This window comes from Vigna unguiculata, chromosome 7, assembly GCF_037176805.1.
Source record: "Vigna unguiculata cultivar grain cowpea cultivar isolate G323 ecotype 2 chromosome 7, ASM3717680v1, whole genome shotgun sequence".
Lineage (NCBI taxonomy): Eukaryota > Viridiplantae > Streptophyta > Magnoliopsida > Fabales > Fabaceae > Vigna > Vigna unguiculata.
The window spans coordinates 26,521,758-26,536,698 of NC_140798.1; the positions used below are offsets into that span (position 1 = coordinate 26,521,758).

Consider the following 14,941-nt stretch of genomic DNA (forward strand, 5'->3'; position numbering starts at 1 on the left):
AAATAAAAAATGACATGTAAGCTATGTCAAATTTGTGTAAAAAATGTATGTCATAATATCGTTTTTGTTGGTTGAAAACTCTGTCTCTTTGTTCTATCCATGCTTTTTATCATGTCCAAAGGGAGGGAGGACGTTTTTGTTATTATTTTTATAGGTTGGCTATTATAAAAAAAATGGGAACATTGTTATTACTATGTCAAAGAAGATCACGTTGTTCTTTTTTATGATGTCCATATGCAATGAATGATTTTTAATTTCTTCTCCATTTGTGAAACAAAATCTTCACTAAACAATGTGATATGTATTAAGTTGAGAAGTAACTTTAGCACTAATATCTCTCATAAGAAAAAAAATGAAATAAAAAGAATTCACTAAATATCAAAAGTTGAAATTATGACCAGATAACAAGGAAAATTATTTTAACATTTAATTTTGAAAAAAAAATATCGATGTCACACTCCATATCTTTGTTAAAATTTATATATTTTCAATTATATTGCATGCATCATTTTATAGAATAAGACAAAATTCTTTATATTCCATAATTCCCACTAAATAATATTTAATATCCACCCTTTAATTTCCATCACAGGGATCATTACTTCTCATGAGAACATCAACTATTTACCTTCTTGTGATTTTTTTATGTTTCTATCTATTTATTGAACTACTTAATTAAAATTATAATAAAATTATATTGTCCAAATATTCTCCACCTAGATGGCAGCCATATTGCATCACCATTTCAATAATACATATTGTATCATTGTATATTCCATGGACACACCAAAATCTTAACTTTCAACACATTACTAGTTTGAGACTCGTACTTACACACGGGTGGTTTTTTGTTGTGTTTTATTGGTTTTGGATTTTATATTTACTTATGTTTTATCTAAGTAAAGATCAAATTATTTGATTAATAGAAATACTAATTATAGATGTAAGTGCCAATTGTTGTTGATTAGGTAATAAATTTAATGAAAAAAATATTAATATTATTATAATATTTTTTTCATAGCAAGAGTATGATTGCGTTTCAGACTGGATGTGAAGAGTCTGATTTTGGCGGTAAGACACACTGATTATTTGTCTTTTCGAAATATCTGGCCTTTTATTATATATTGTGAGTTTCGATTTGATGTTTGCATTTTTGGTGTCGTTGGTCTAATGCTTAAACGTTCGATTAGAATGCAAAGGAAACATTTATTCTGTTTAAGTGTATTGTTCAGTTTCATGGACGAAAAAATAAAACCCTTCAGTGTCCATAGCGTTGTGGTTCGGTTTGGCATAAGAGAAAATGTCAGGTTCCAAACATTTCAGTTTCAAGAATTTTTTCCAAAACTCGATCATGTTCTTGGATCCTTCCGAGGTTAGTGTATGGACTTCTTTGCTTTTAGCTTTTCCTTTTTCTTTTAATGTGATTTGGTTTGAAGACAGTTCTTTCCTTATGGTAATACTACAGGTTTCGGAATAGGAAATTTCGTTGTAAACATGAATTATTGAAACATAGTCCTTTGCGTTCTGTTTTTCCCAGGAGTTTTTAGTGTTAGATGAAGGCTTCTTCTTAGAATGGGGTAAATCATTAGTAATAGGCACGAACTATTTTTCTGATCCTGGGCGAAATGTGCTTAACATTGAGTTTGATGAAAATCTGGTGGTAGAGAGGAAGTTTTGTGGTGTTACTCAGATATTAGGGTTTTACAATCTACATGACATGGGTTACGTATGCACTCTGTTTTGTGGAGATAGGTACTTTCGATTAAGACTGTTTGACTTATATTGGAAGGAAATTGAGTACCATGTGGTAGGACAATCAAGGTCTACGATGGGCTATGACCCTTTTGGTTTATCGAGATATTTTCAATGTTTTAGAGTGAAGTTGTTGCGATCGAGGGTAAAATGTTTTATTCCTTACTTATTTTGATTATTTTTGTGTATGTATATCTATATTTACTAATTTTCGCTTTACTTTTAATGCTTATGAACAACCATATATTCTTCTCCCAAACGAATTTTAGATATTTTTTCAAGATGAACTCAAGACTGATCGTAATGTTGAACTATATGATCCTGTTACAAAAAAAATTGAGTTGTTTATGGATACAACAGATTTAGGAAATATTGTATTGTTTAGGCCGGCAGAATTTATGAAGTACTATGGGTTGAAGAAATGTTTTTTCCTACATTTGAGTTATGTAGGAAAAAATAAATTTATTCATAATATTTTCTCCCCTGAAGGAGTAGAAATGGTCTACGACAAGGATTCAGTCGCTGGCTTTGACATAGTAGTGATCTTGTTGTTAATGTTATTCCTGATAATGCATCACATAGTAGTGATGATGGGCTCGTGAAGTACTTAACACATTATGATGTTCAAACTTCATCTCTGGTATAGTTTATGTTTATGACAGTATGTTTCTTCACAATGGTATTGTTATGGAATTGGTGTCTAACAAAACTCCTTTTGTTTGCAGTATCTGAATTCCAATTTTGCTAGACAGTTTTTGGATAAAAGTCACAAGAGATATTTGCTTACCAATGAAACTGCTATATATTGCTCTTGCTCAATTCGTTGCACTAGAAGGAGCAATTTTGAATGCTATTTGACCTGTGGATGGAAGACGTTCTGCAAGGACAATGACTTAGCTTTTGGTGATGCCATAAAATTTGTAATAGACGATGATAAGAAAAACAGCATCCATGTTGTAAAGGTTTAGGTCTGTTGGACAATAGTGTTTTGGTTAATTTATGTTTTCGGCTATTTTGGGATGCCTTTATAGTTAGGTATGAAGTTAGAATTGGAAAACAATTTGTGTTTTGTGAACGCCTATTTACTTTTGGATTGTTGTTTATTGCAACGATGTTATTTGACCAAGTACTCAATGTCCAAGATCAAATATTGTTAAATTATTTAAATATTGTTATTTTAATGATTAATTATTACTTTGTATAACATTGATGGAGACTATATGTAATAATATTTCATTACTTAAAATGGTTGAATTTTCTTTGGTATATTAACGTGGTTTTAATGTAGTAATTAAAGTAATAAATTGCCCGATATCATTTTACTTGGTATAAGTTATATATAATATAAATTTATTACTAAAAATACATGTTTTTCTATCCACATGATTTTAATGTACTAATTAAAGTAATAATTATTTTCGTATAATTTTAGATGTTATAGAAAATTTATTAATAGAATAAAAGTTTTATACAAATGTTATTAAAAGAATTAATCGCAATAATTGATTAATAAACCAAATGTTTTCTACGAATCTTATGAAAATAATTAACTGCAATAATTGATTAATAAAGAAAATGTTTCATAGCAATGTTAATCAAATAATTAAGTGCAATAATAAAATATATAATGTTCCTAAAAATCCAGTTGTGTACAATATAGTATGAAAATTTGGTATGGGTTCAAAGTTGACCTAAAATTCTAGTTGTGTACCAATATTATAATCATCGCTGATGTTAGATTTGTTGCTAAGACTTGCGGTGGTGTGGTTAGTGAAAATTTGGTATGGGCTCAAAGTTTACGTTCTCCCTAATGGATGATGAAACACAACATACGAGAAGATGTATGACTGTGAGTAAAAAATGGAGTTGAAAAAAAACTGAATATAATTAGGTTTTATCGTAGTGGTGCACAAATCAATTTTGGTGGTGTTGTTATCAAAGTTCAGTATAAGTTAGGTACGTTTGTTGGTTTTAGTTTAAATGCATTGCCATGTGTTGTGTAATAGGACCAAATAATGGTCAAGCTGAAAAGATTCTAAAGTAGTCATTGGTCATAGGTTCATATAGGAGAACTTGTAAGCTTTTGGGAACAATTGAAAAGATGGAACAATGGAAGGAGGTTGATCTTTGTTTTGGTGAGTTCTTATGGCCTCAATAATATTCAATTGATTATTTTTTTAATCTCATATTAATGAATTATTATATGTACCATATTAGATGGATCTGGATCTTTCATTTCAGATTTTATTGAAGATTTTTCATTGTTGCGATTAAGATTGCGGAAAGTCATACATCATTGCTTCCAATTGGGATTTGCAAGTTTTATCATGGGTAGAGCTACATAAGCTTATTGCAATGCTTCTGTCTATCTCCAAAAGTAAGAAGTTTTTTGCATCTTTTGTAATGTATTTTTGTAAGACCTATAAACTTAATTAATTGACTAAAGTTCTTTCTATCGAATTTGAATGCTATAATATTTCCTTTGGCTAATAAATTGTTAGAAAGGCTTCTACAAAATCTTTAGTAATTAATAACAAAAAATTTTGTCTTAAGATAAACTATACATTTTGGAATACTTCTCTGTATACAACATTGGTTGTATTCGAAGGTTTGTTGTCCTTGTCATGGATTAGGATTCTTAACCCATATTTACTTTGAACTCTAGAGACTGCAATGTATAGCTGACCGTGACTAAATACCAGTATCGGCAATACAATCCAACAAAACGTAGTGATTGACCTTGAGATTTGTTTATTGTCATTGCATATGATAGCATGATAAGAAATTATTTTCTGATTAGCTTAAATGAAAATGAGGATTGTGAGGGAGACATTGACATTCTTGGAATATAAATGTCTTGCTCATCTTTATTACCTGCAATCATCTTAGCTTCAATAACAAGGTTTGGAAGTCTTGTTATTATTAATTTGCTCCCATTGCACAAACCTTCTGCTTGGTCTAAGTTTCTCAAAAGCATTATTGGTAATCCAATCGATCAGTTTGATTCTATGGTTAGGAAGTGTGAGACCCGTGAAATTTAAATAAATAAATAATTAATTATTTAATAAATGCGGGTAGTAGAAGCCTTTATGACATTTAATGTTAATTGCCGTAATGTGGAAAAGTACTAGCTCAAGTGGTTGAGAGTACTTGTTTGGTGAGAGGACTTGGGTTCGAGTCCTATGTATGCCAATTGTATGATATTATGTTTTGTGCATTATTTTAAGGTTATGATTGAATAGGAGTAGTGACAATGTAATCCTAAAATTATAGGAATTATCATGAAACATGATTGGTTGAATGGGTTGTGTGTTGACTTTGTAATTGAGTGGTTGTGGGTTCAAACCTTGTTGAGAACGAAATTAGAACTCTCTTTTTGCTAAATTTAGAGTTCTGTTGTTCTGATGTTGTTTGAGAAGCTGTTTATGCTTTGGTATGGATATAATGGGGGGGGGGGGGGGTTTGTGTTGTATGATTGTTTATGGCTCAATTTCAGGTTTTGAATGATCCAATTGAGTTCAAATTTATCCATGAGAATTGTCATTGTTTGGATTGTTTGGTGATGGTCAAATTGTGGTTTTGGCATTGTGTCTTGATGTTTTGCATGCGTGAACAGGGAGAAAGTCTGCTATTTTCGCCTTCTACTCGAGCGTCTCGCTCAAGCGGGAAGCCCAGGCTTTGGGCGACAAAGCATCTCGCTCAGGCGGGAGTGGCTCGCCTAAGCGAGAAATCGTGAGGAGCTGTGTGTGTTTGATGGACTCGCCGCCTAGGCGAGAGATTTGGTTTTAGGCAAAAGGGTGATCTCGCCTAAGCGAGAAGGTCTCGCTTAAGCGAGCCTTCGCAAATTGCCACTGTGATGCACTTGTCCAGGCGAGAAAGCCCGGCTTAAACGATCCAGGCCTAATCGCTTGAGCGAAGGCTTTTAGCCCAAGCAAATATAGTGCAGTGTGTGTGCGTTGTTTGTACGCCTTGATGCAGACGTGGATTAGGAGATGTTGTGCCATGAGCGGATAGATTTATGGATGGTGGTTAACATGTGATGGTATGAGCGGGGAGGTTCATACTTAGTTGCTCTCATATGGGGATACGAGCGAGGTAGGTTCGTATGTTCCGTGCTCACATTCAAGAGATGCTGCGTGCGGGGAGGTACGTAGCTGGTGGATCACATGTGTTGGACTACGGGCGGGTAGGTCGTAGAGAAGAACTACGAGCGAGGAGGTTCGTAGAGACAGGACCACGAGCGAGCAGGTTCGTGTGAGCATCATAAATCTTGAGTTCATGGTTAACTATGTTGTGTGGTGAGAAGATTGGAAAGCCTTGGGGTATTAAGGACTTGGACAATGTCTAAATTTAATAATATATAACTGGAGTAATTATATTATTGAACTGATGTGTTTTCTTTCTATTAATAAGCTCACCCTTTCTGTTTGTGCTTGACGATGATCGTGTAATTCTTTACACGGAGCAGTTGATGATACAGGTGATGTTGCTGATGTTTAAGACGGAGAGTGGGGCTAGCTTGGGATGAAGCTATAAATTTTATTATGATATTATTATTTTATCAAAAGTTTGGAAATTGTAATAAGATTGTTATTTAGCTTTAATTAAATATGTACACCCTGAACGATGTTTTAAATTTTCCCGCGGTTGGGAATAATGAAACTATGAGGTTATTTTATAAATTATGTATTCATTTATTTTAATTAAGTAATTTCCAGTAGGGATGTTACAGGAAGGCCAGACGTAGACAGAGAATATAGGAATTCGGAAGTTATAGTGTTATAGCTATCGTTTGAAGCAGATTCAGTTTCATCAACTGAATCGTAGCTAAGATACTCCTTTTCTTCCCCTGTATTAGTAATAATATTAGTCACAATAAATTTCCAAATTATAATCATATTAGATTGAGGGTCTGGATAGATATACCTGGAATTAGTGATAACATGTATTGATTGATTTCATTGACTGTCTCAATCCTACTTGCCAATAGTATTCTACATTGGAGAAAGGACTCGTCCGTGTACTTTTGTATCAAATTTGGGTAAGTGGCACACACAATTGCTTGTATAGGATCATTGAACTCTAAAATTAGGAATTCTTGAGATATTTCAATTTCAGTCGTTAGGTTCTTCTAACTTACCATCACCAATTTGAACAATCTAGTCTGAGAATTCTTGAATCTCTGATGCAGTTGATTGTAGGCCTTCTTGTAGCAGACACATATTTTTTGTCAATTTTAATACTTCACAGTGATCCCATAAATAAGATGAATTAATTGTGGCGTTGACAATATAAGATCTGGACCCTCCTAGTATAATAGGTAATATTTGCCTAAAGTCTCCACCGAATACTATGACTTTTCCTCCAAAAACTGAATCCTCTTTTGTGATATCGTTCATTATGTCATTTAGAGTTCTATCCAGAACTTCAAAACAAAATTTGTGTGCCGTTGGAGCTTCATCCCAAATAATCAGTTATGCTTTCTTTAACAATTCTAATGCTTCAGATCCTTGTGAAATGTTACAAATTGAGTTTTCTAGTGTTGGTACCGATATCTTGAATTTAGAATGTGTTTTTCTTCCCCCTGGCAATAGTAGGGAAGCTATTCCACTTGAAGCTATTGTTAGTACAATTTTACCTTCGGAACGTACTGTCGTTGGCAGTGTTTTCCACATGAATGTTTTTCCAGTTCCACCATACCCATACAGAAAGAATACACCTCCTTGTTTATTAACGACTGCTTGCTTGATCTTTAAAAAAAAAATTGTGTTCACATGTAATAGAATGGTTATTGAAACTGATTGCATAGTGTAATTTTCTTTAATAGTCAAACACAAAAAACGATAATAATACTTAACTTGTCATGCATCTGAAATTTGATTGGAATAAATCTCGTTGATTAGCAGCATTATAGTCAAGTTTTGCATATACCAATCTATTTCCATAATTTTTTGTAACAAAATCATTCGGGTATGGCATTGTTGGAAACAATTTTAAACTGCTTCTGTTAGATTCCAAGAGCTTTTCAATCTCCATTAAGGTTAGATTTTGGAGCACTTCTATAGTAAGATTTAGTTCTGCACAAAAAAACATTTAAGACATTTAATTTTGCAGGAGATCGTGTGGTCATTTTACATATATATTTATGAATACAATTTATTGGACCTAACCTGGAAGTCCTGCTATATTTCTCTCTCGGTAGAGAACTCCATCTGTTAACCACTCCTATGTCTTGTTCCATAGCTCTTCTGGTCAATTAACACTATTTGACAACATGATAGTAAGAAATAATTTTCTTAGATAATGTCCGAAACCCCAATCCTTTGCTTTTTTTTATAGCTTCAACATATTTTGTATCATCTGCTAAGATTTCCAAAGCTAAGCAAGCTTCTCTAAATGTAGAATATATTACATTGTTAACAGTTCTGATATCAATGTAGTATGTTGGTCCTCTTACATGGGTTAACATTCTTTTAAGATAAAATACTTCACCAGTACTTGGAGGAACCCAAATCAGTCTTCCAATAGTATTCCCCATTTTCCTTGGTTTCCAACATCTATCTTTCTTGACATATACACACTTAGAAACAAACTCAGCATATGTTAATTCCATGGCTTATGAGTATTTCTTATTACATTCCATCTAACCTATAAACATTGATTCCGAAATTGTTGCCTTTCTCATGATTTCATCAATCACGTCATCATCCTTAAAGTATACTACTTGTTCTCCGGGAAGATGGAAAAACAGTCTTTCTACTGCTGGATTTCGTCCATGAATAGGAAACAAAAATATATTCCAACATGCTTCACAAGGAGATACATATCTGCAATCAAGATATTGCTTGATTTCATCTATTGGTTCTTTGTTCAAAAAGAATTTATTTTGCTCTGGAACTATGGCATTGTTATTCTGTCGTAACCCTTGTTGATATATTTGAATAAATACTTGATGGAAGTACTACGATTACACCATTCAACATTTATGTGTGTTTGGCACTTCAACAACAATTATGGATTGTAAGGAACCACAAAACGATTATCTAGACAAACATCATTCTTGGTTACTGTTAATGAATCGTTCCTTCTACGATAATGAGAAAAACCATCTTCTGATATGGTAGTTGTCCTTAGAAATTTTTTTGGAAATAGCCGTGAGCATTTTCCATTTTTCATGCAAGGTAGTGATTTGTTTGATATTCCACAAGGACCATGAAGCATGTGATCTTGAACACATTTATGCAATTCAGGACTATTTATTGGACAAGGGATTTCGGTACAAATTACCTTATTAATATCATTAGCAGTTGGGTATTTGCTAGTGGGGTGCAAAAAAATCAACAAGTGTGCATGAGGTAGACCGCACTTCTGAAATTCTATAGTATACATGACTACAAATGAAGCAGAAAACATTTATTCTCATACAAAAGAATAATAAAATATTTGATAGAAAACTATATTAAATAATTATGATTACAAAAAGGGATGACTTACATGCTATAGTTTTGCCTAGTAAATGATTCTTAGTTAAGTCTGTCAAAAGTTGTTTAAACTTAATCTTGAAGACCCTTGACACTATATCTTGATGGTCTGTTGGTGATAGCTTTAGCTTAGTGAGTGTTGTAGTTATTTCTGGCCATTTAGGATTGCATGTGAAAGTTATTAAAAGGTCTGCGAATCCCATATAACGACAAATTGTCATTCCATCAAAATATAGTTGGTCCATGAATCTTCGGCTACAAATAAAAGATGAAGGAAGAACAACTCTCTTTCCTTGTTGTGATCCTTGAGTTTGTGAGCTGGTGGAAGCTTGACAGAGGTTATTGTATTTATCAACCCTTAACTTCGATTGATCATATTTAATGAATGACAATCTTTCAGACTCCATCATTGTATATCCATCAACTATGAATTGTTGAAAAAGTCGTCTAGATCTAAGCAAAGTTTGTGCTTCAGATTGTCTGGTTTGTAATCTAAAACAAAACCACTCCCTAATTGTCAGTTTGTTCCTTTTGTTGTTGAATCCTGGTTTATCATGATGATTGACATCATGTCTACAACTATCTTCCCCATATGGAAAGAGTAAAGGATATTGAAATCCTAAATAGCTGGTGTGCAATTCATTTATTCTTTGCAATTTGCCAGATTGCTTTTCCATAATGATGTCTCTACCTGAAGCAGTGTCAACATCACCAACTATAAGGGCTGCATCTAATGTGATTTTGATAGTTCTTGCTCTCTTTTGATTCATTATCAAATAAAAGACGTTGCAAAACAATAGGTGGGTCTTTTAGAGTTGGTAATTGAACTTTACCATTACCACAACACATATGGAATGTCGGATTGACGAACCTTCTGTTCTTGTTAATCCTTTCCTCGTACCACATATAGGCGTTGCATTCCTTGCATATGAATACTGGATCACCAATATCTGCATACATTGTGTATAATTAAATATAAGGTCAGTAAATGGAATTCAATATAGATTCAATAGACACTATAACTATTAAATACAATCTTATCTTGGAACTATGCTTTGTGGAATTTCGTCATCTTGTTCTATAGTTTCATCTTCCATGTCTTCGTTTACATAAGGTGCTGAATCTGAAACACTTACTGGTATGTCTAAAATGATGTTGTAGTTATGTCAAAAGATATTTCTTTAGTAAATATGGTACAAAATATAATTTACAATGTATAAGTTATATAGACACAAATTTAGTAACTACTACCTGTAGCCATATTTTCAATTGGAGTAGTTCTACTTGGACATATTGTAGCATCATGTAGTACTGTCTGGAAAGATGATTGACCTATGGATCCAGTAACTTCAAACTTTTGAAATGGATTTTGATGATGAGAACTCTGATGAAACAATCTGTAGTTCATTAGATTACTTCTTCCCTGTGGTCGTTGACCTTTATAATACCTTGCCAAATCATTATTTCTTGGAGTATCTTGATTCAGGAAAGTATTCATTGTTATATCAGATAGTGGTGTGAAATTCCTTTTCTTCCGTTGGTCATCGTCAAGTAGGAGACTTTGACTCTTTTGTGCACACTTCATTTTCTTTTCTTTTAGCATTAACTTTCTTTTTAGTCTTGCATTTGCGCAAGCTAGATTTGACGTTCAGATCTCATATTGGCTATTATGACAATAAAACTTGTAACTGAAACAAAAGCAATTTACACATTCACATTAATTTATTAAAGTAAAAGACATTCTAAAAGCTTTTCTAGAATGTACTTGACATAAATGTTTGCATCCATTAATTAAGCTTTCATTTCCATCGTTATTTTAAATATAAAAAAAATTAGTGCTAAAATAGAACATTCCATTTTGATAAGTCATTGCGTCATTTTAGCATTATATATAGTCTTTACTTTTAACTTTTTGTAAATGTATTTGTAACTTCACCATCCAACCTCTTTAATCGCGACGTCTGAGGAGAATGAAAACAATTCTGCAAAACGCTACTCCTTCAAAAATTGGTTCCAAACTTCAATGACCTTTGTATATCTACAATGGGTAAGTTTTGAAGTTGTGATTCCATATACTTTTAACACTACTTTTATTGTTAGATTGCTTGTAAAAATTCACTCTTTCATGAAATGTTCAACCTCTGGACCATGTATACTTATTTCTTTTGTAAAAATTCCATTTTTGTTGGATTTTATAATTGTTTGTAGGAATTCCTTCAGTTTGATGAAACTTTCTTTGCTTACTGGGGACAACACATGCTAATGGGCCTAATCTATTTTCGTGATCCAGTAGGAAATTATGTTATGGTTGAATTTGAAGATTCTTTGATGCAAAATCGTACATTTCGTATAACTAGTGAACATGCAAAGTTTTATAAGTTGGATGATCTGTACTGGTTAGTGATCCTATATTGTGGAAACCGGTATTTTCAATTCAGAATTTTCAGTTTGCCCATGGAAGAAATACATTATCCTGCACCCAACATGGTTCCTATTCTGCAACGACCTTTGTCTTCTTCAAGGTTTATGACTTGTTTAAATCCGACCTATTGGTATCTGAGGTGCTATTTAAAACTTCATAACATTGTCTTTGGGTATTAAATTTATCATGATTTTTTTCCATTTAACTTGGTTTCAAAATTTCATTCGGCAAGACAACTCCTTTGTTATTTTTTAGGCACATCAATTGACTTTCGAGAAATTTAAACTTATTGATCCGCGTCAAAAGAAACATGATATTAGTATCCAGAGGGCCAGACAATGGAGATTTTATCATACATAAAGGTGTCTTAGAGATATGTCAGTACTACAATCTCAAGGAAAACAAAGTCATACATATGAATTATGTTGACAAATATACCTTTTTATTTAAGGTTTTTTCTGCTGAAGGTTATGACCCTGCAAATTTCTACCATTCAATGTCAAAATGCTTATCTGCAATTGATGCAAAATCTTCTTCACTGGTAACAGATTCTTAAACTTGGATATTTTCGTGCAAATTTGTTTAATATGTTCTAATTTAAAAAAAAATCAAACTCTTTCAGTACTTGGATTCTGAATTTGCTACAAAAGCTTTGGTTAAACAGAGGAAGCGTTACTTATTGGTGAATGTCAAAGGTGATTGCTGGCCTTGTAAAATTAGATGGTCTGGAAGAAACAAAACATAATGTTATTTAACTTGTGGATAAAGACCTAAGCATGTCTATCCATGTAATGGAGATAAAAATATAATTCTGGTGTTCATGATATGTTTTGTCAATAGCATCAAGTATATCTATATTTTGTAAACGTCTTTAATGAACTATTACCTATATATATATATATATATATATATATATATATATATATATATATATATATATGCTTATGCATTTAACTATTACCTATATATAGTTGCTTATGCTTATGGTTGTGATGTCATCATGTTTGATGTTAACTATTAACATTAAGCTAACCATTAAGAAAAAAGTCACGAAATATAATTTAAGAAGCTTTATGATTCCCCAATTTTAAAGGTTATTTGTACATGTTATTATTATTCCAAACATCAATTTATTTTTATACCAAATAGTATCCAATTTTGATTGATGTCCATATAACATTTAAACTTGTAACACCACTTGTAGCATATGAAATTAATAACCACCAGTAAACCCTTTAACCCTAAATATATGTATAACGATACTTAGAATATAATTAACATGTGATTACATCAAAATTGGAAATTGTAAAACAAATTTACTATCAATAAATATTTACATTCTTCTAATAATGTTCGATATCCATTGGTGCTACCAAAATTAATTATAACCATTGTCTGTCCTTGATAGCCAACTCCAAGCAAAAACAAAAGTGCACCATAAAAAACATTAACATGGCTATGGTTTCTAAAATACACCATATCATGGTCAACATTAACCACCACACATTTAATATATATATATATATATATATATATATATATATATATATATATATATATATATATATATATATATATATATATATATATATATATATATATATATATATATAATTACAAACATCAGTGGCCCACATTAGTGGTTTTCCTGTTTCATTCGTTTCTTAGTCTTGGTCCTAGAAAATTCTACACTTGGTATATCTTCAAGGTGATCGCAATCAACTTCAAAGTCCAGCAATAATTCCTTTGTAGGGGTAACACATAAATCAATATAAGGATCATGTTCTGTTGAACCACTCAGAATCAACTGCAACATGCCAAAACAATATTACTATGACATCCATTTTGTGAGTTATAAAAGATTTGATATTTAATGAAATTATATATTTTATCTTACCATATAAATGTCAGCTTCGGTATTTTCATTACAACTTGCCTTACCCCTGGATTCTTTAATCTGTGCATTTAAAAATAAAGTGGTTAGAACATGGTAAATTTAGTGCAATGAAATAAGTATACAAATAGTTTAATTACATACACCTTTCTTGTATGAGTTGGAGTTTTAATGGAACCAACTGTTCTAGGTTGGGTACTGGAAGCACGTAGATCTATAGGAGTGGAATCTTTAATCTATAATTTGCATAAAAATAGCATATCATAAAATTAGTGTCAACATAGAACTATAAAAATAGGTTAAAGTACACATACCTTTTTTCCATGAGATCTAGTTTTAATCAAACCAATTGTTTTAGATTGGGTACTGGAACCACATATAGTAGTGGGACTGGACTTTTTAATTTGTAATTTGCATAAAAGTACCTTATTATAAATTTAGTGTGAACAAAGAACTATAAAAATAGTTTAAAAGTATACATACATTTTTTCCATGAGATCCACTTTTAATCAAACTAACCGTTATAGATTGCATACTGGAACCACATATACCTGTGGGACTGGATTCTTTAATCTATCATTTCCATAACAACAGTTAATACATCATTTATTTAGTATCGAAAATAAATGACAAACATAAATTTAAATGACTCTTACCACTTTTGTCTGAGACTCGCAAGTAATCACAAGAATTGATTCATTTTCGATGTTAGAATCACATATAGGTAGACCAAAAGACTCTTTACCCTGTGGATTTAGAAATAAATCTTTTACATCATAAAAAACTATATATAAAGCAATTAGTGACATATCAAGTATTTGACCTCTTGTATTTCGACTCTGCCCTTACAATTTTCTTCGGTACTGGAATAACATGTACCTTCACCACTGGAGTCTTTAATCTACGTATGAAGAATCAAAAATTGAGTAATTCAAAACGTTTCATTTTATGTAACTATTCCACTACAGTATAACAACTTAAAAGGATGATATAAATGAGTTACCATCTTTGACTCAAGTTTACTTCTAATAAAAGCAATAGTTTCAAGATTGTTTGAAGCTTTCATGACCGATGAAAATCTATTTTTTGGTTGAACTCTAACCTTGAATGCAAGAGTACATCCCAACAAAACATCTAAATCCTCTGGAAAACATTTGGGATCATCCTCCCTATCCTAAGAACAACAAAAAAATAACCAACATTAACATTCAAATTTATTTAAATTAATGAATGAACATAGTAATACTACCTTAATCATCTTATTCATTAACTCAACAACTGACACACCAATCAAGTTAATGCAGTCTTGATCCCATATAATGAAATTCACATAACTATCTCCATCACAGACCTATAATTCCAACTTATATCTACAATAAAATAAATTTATTT

The 14,941-nt window shown here is 31.9% G+C and overlaps 1 long non-coding RNA gene across 1 annotated transcript; it reads left to right on the top strand.

Moving 5' to 3' along the window:
* Window positions 1–11,451: 11,451 nt before the first annotated feature.
* Window positions 11,452–12,479, top strand: LOC146884723 (uncharacterized). The gene is made up of 3 exons (XR_014996589.1): window positions 11,452–11,794; window positions 11,911–12,196; window positions 12,278–12,479. It is a non-coding gene; the product is annotated as an uncharacterized LOC146884723 (long non-coding RNA).
* Window positions 12,480–14,941: the final 2,462 nt, after the last annotated feature.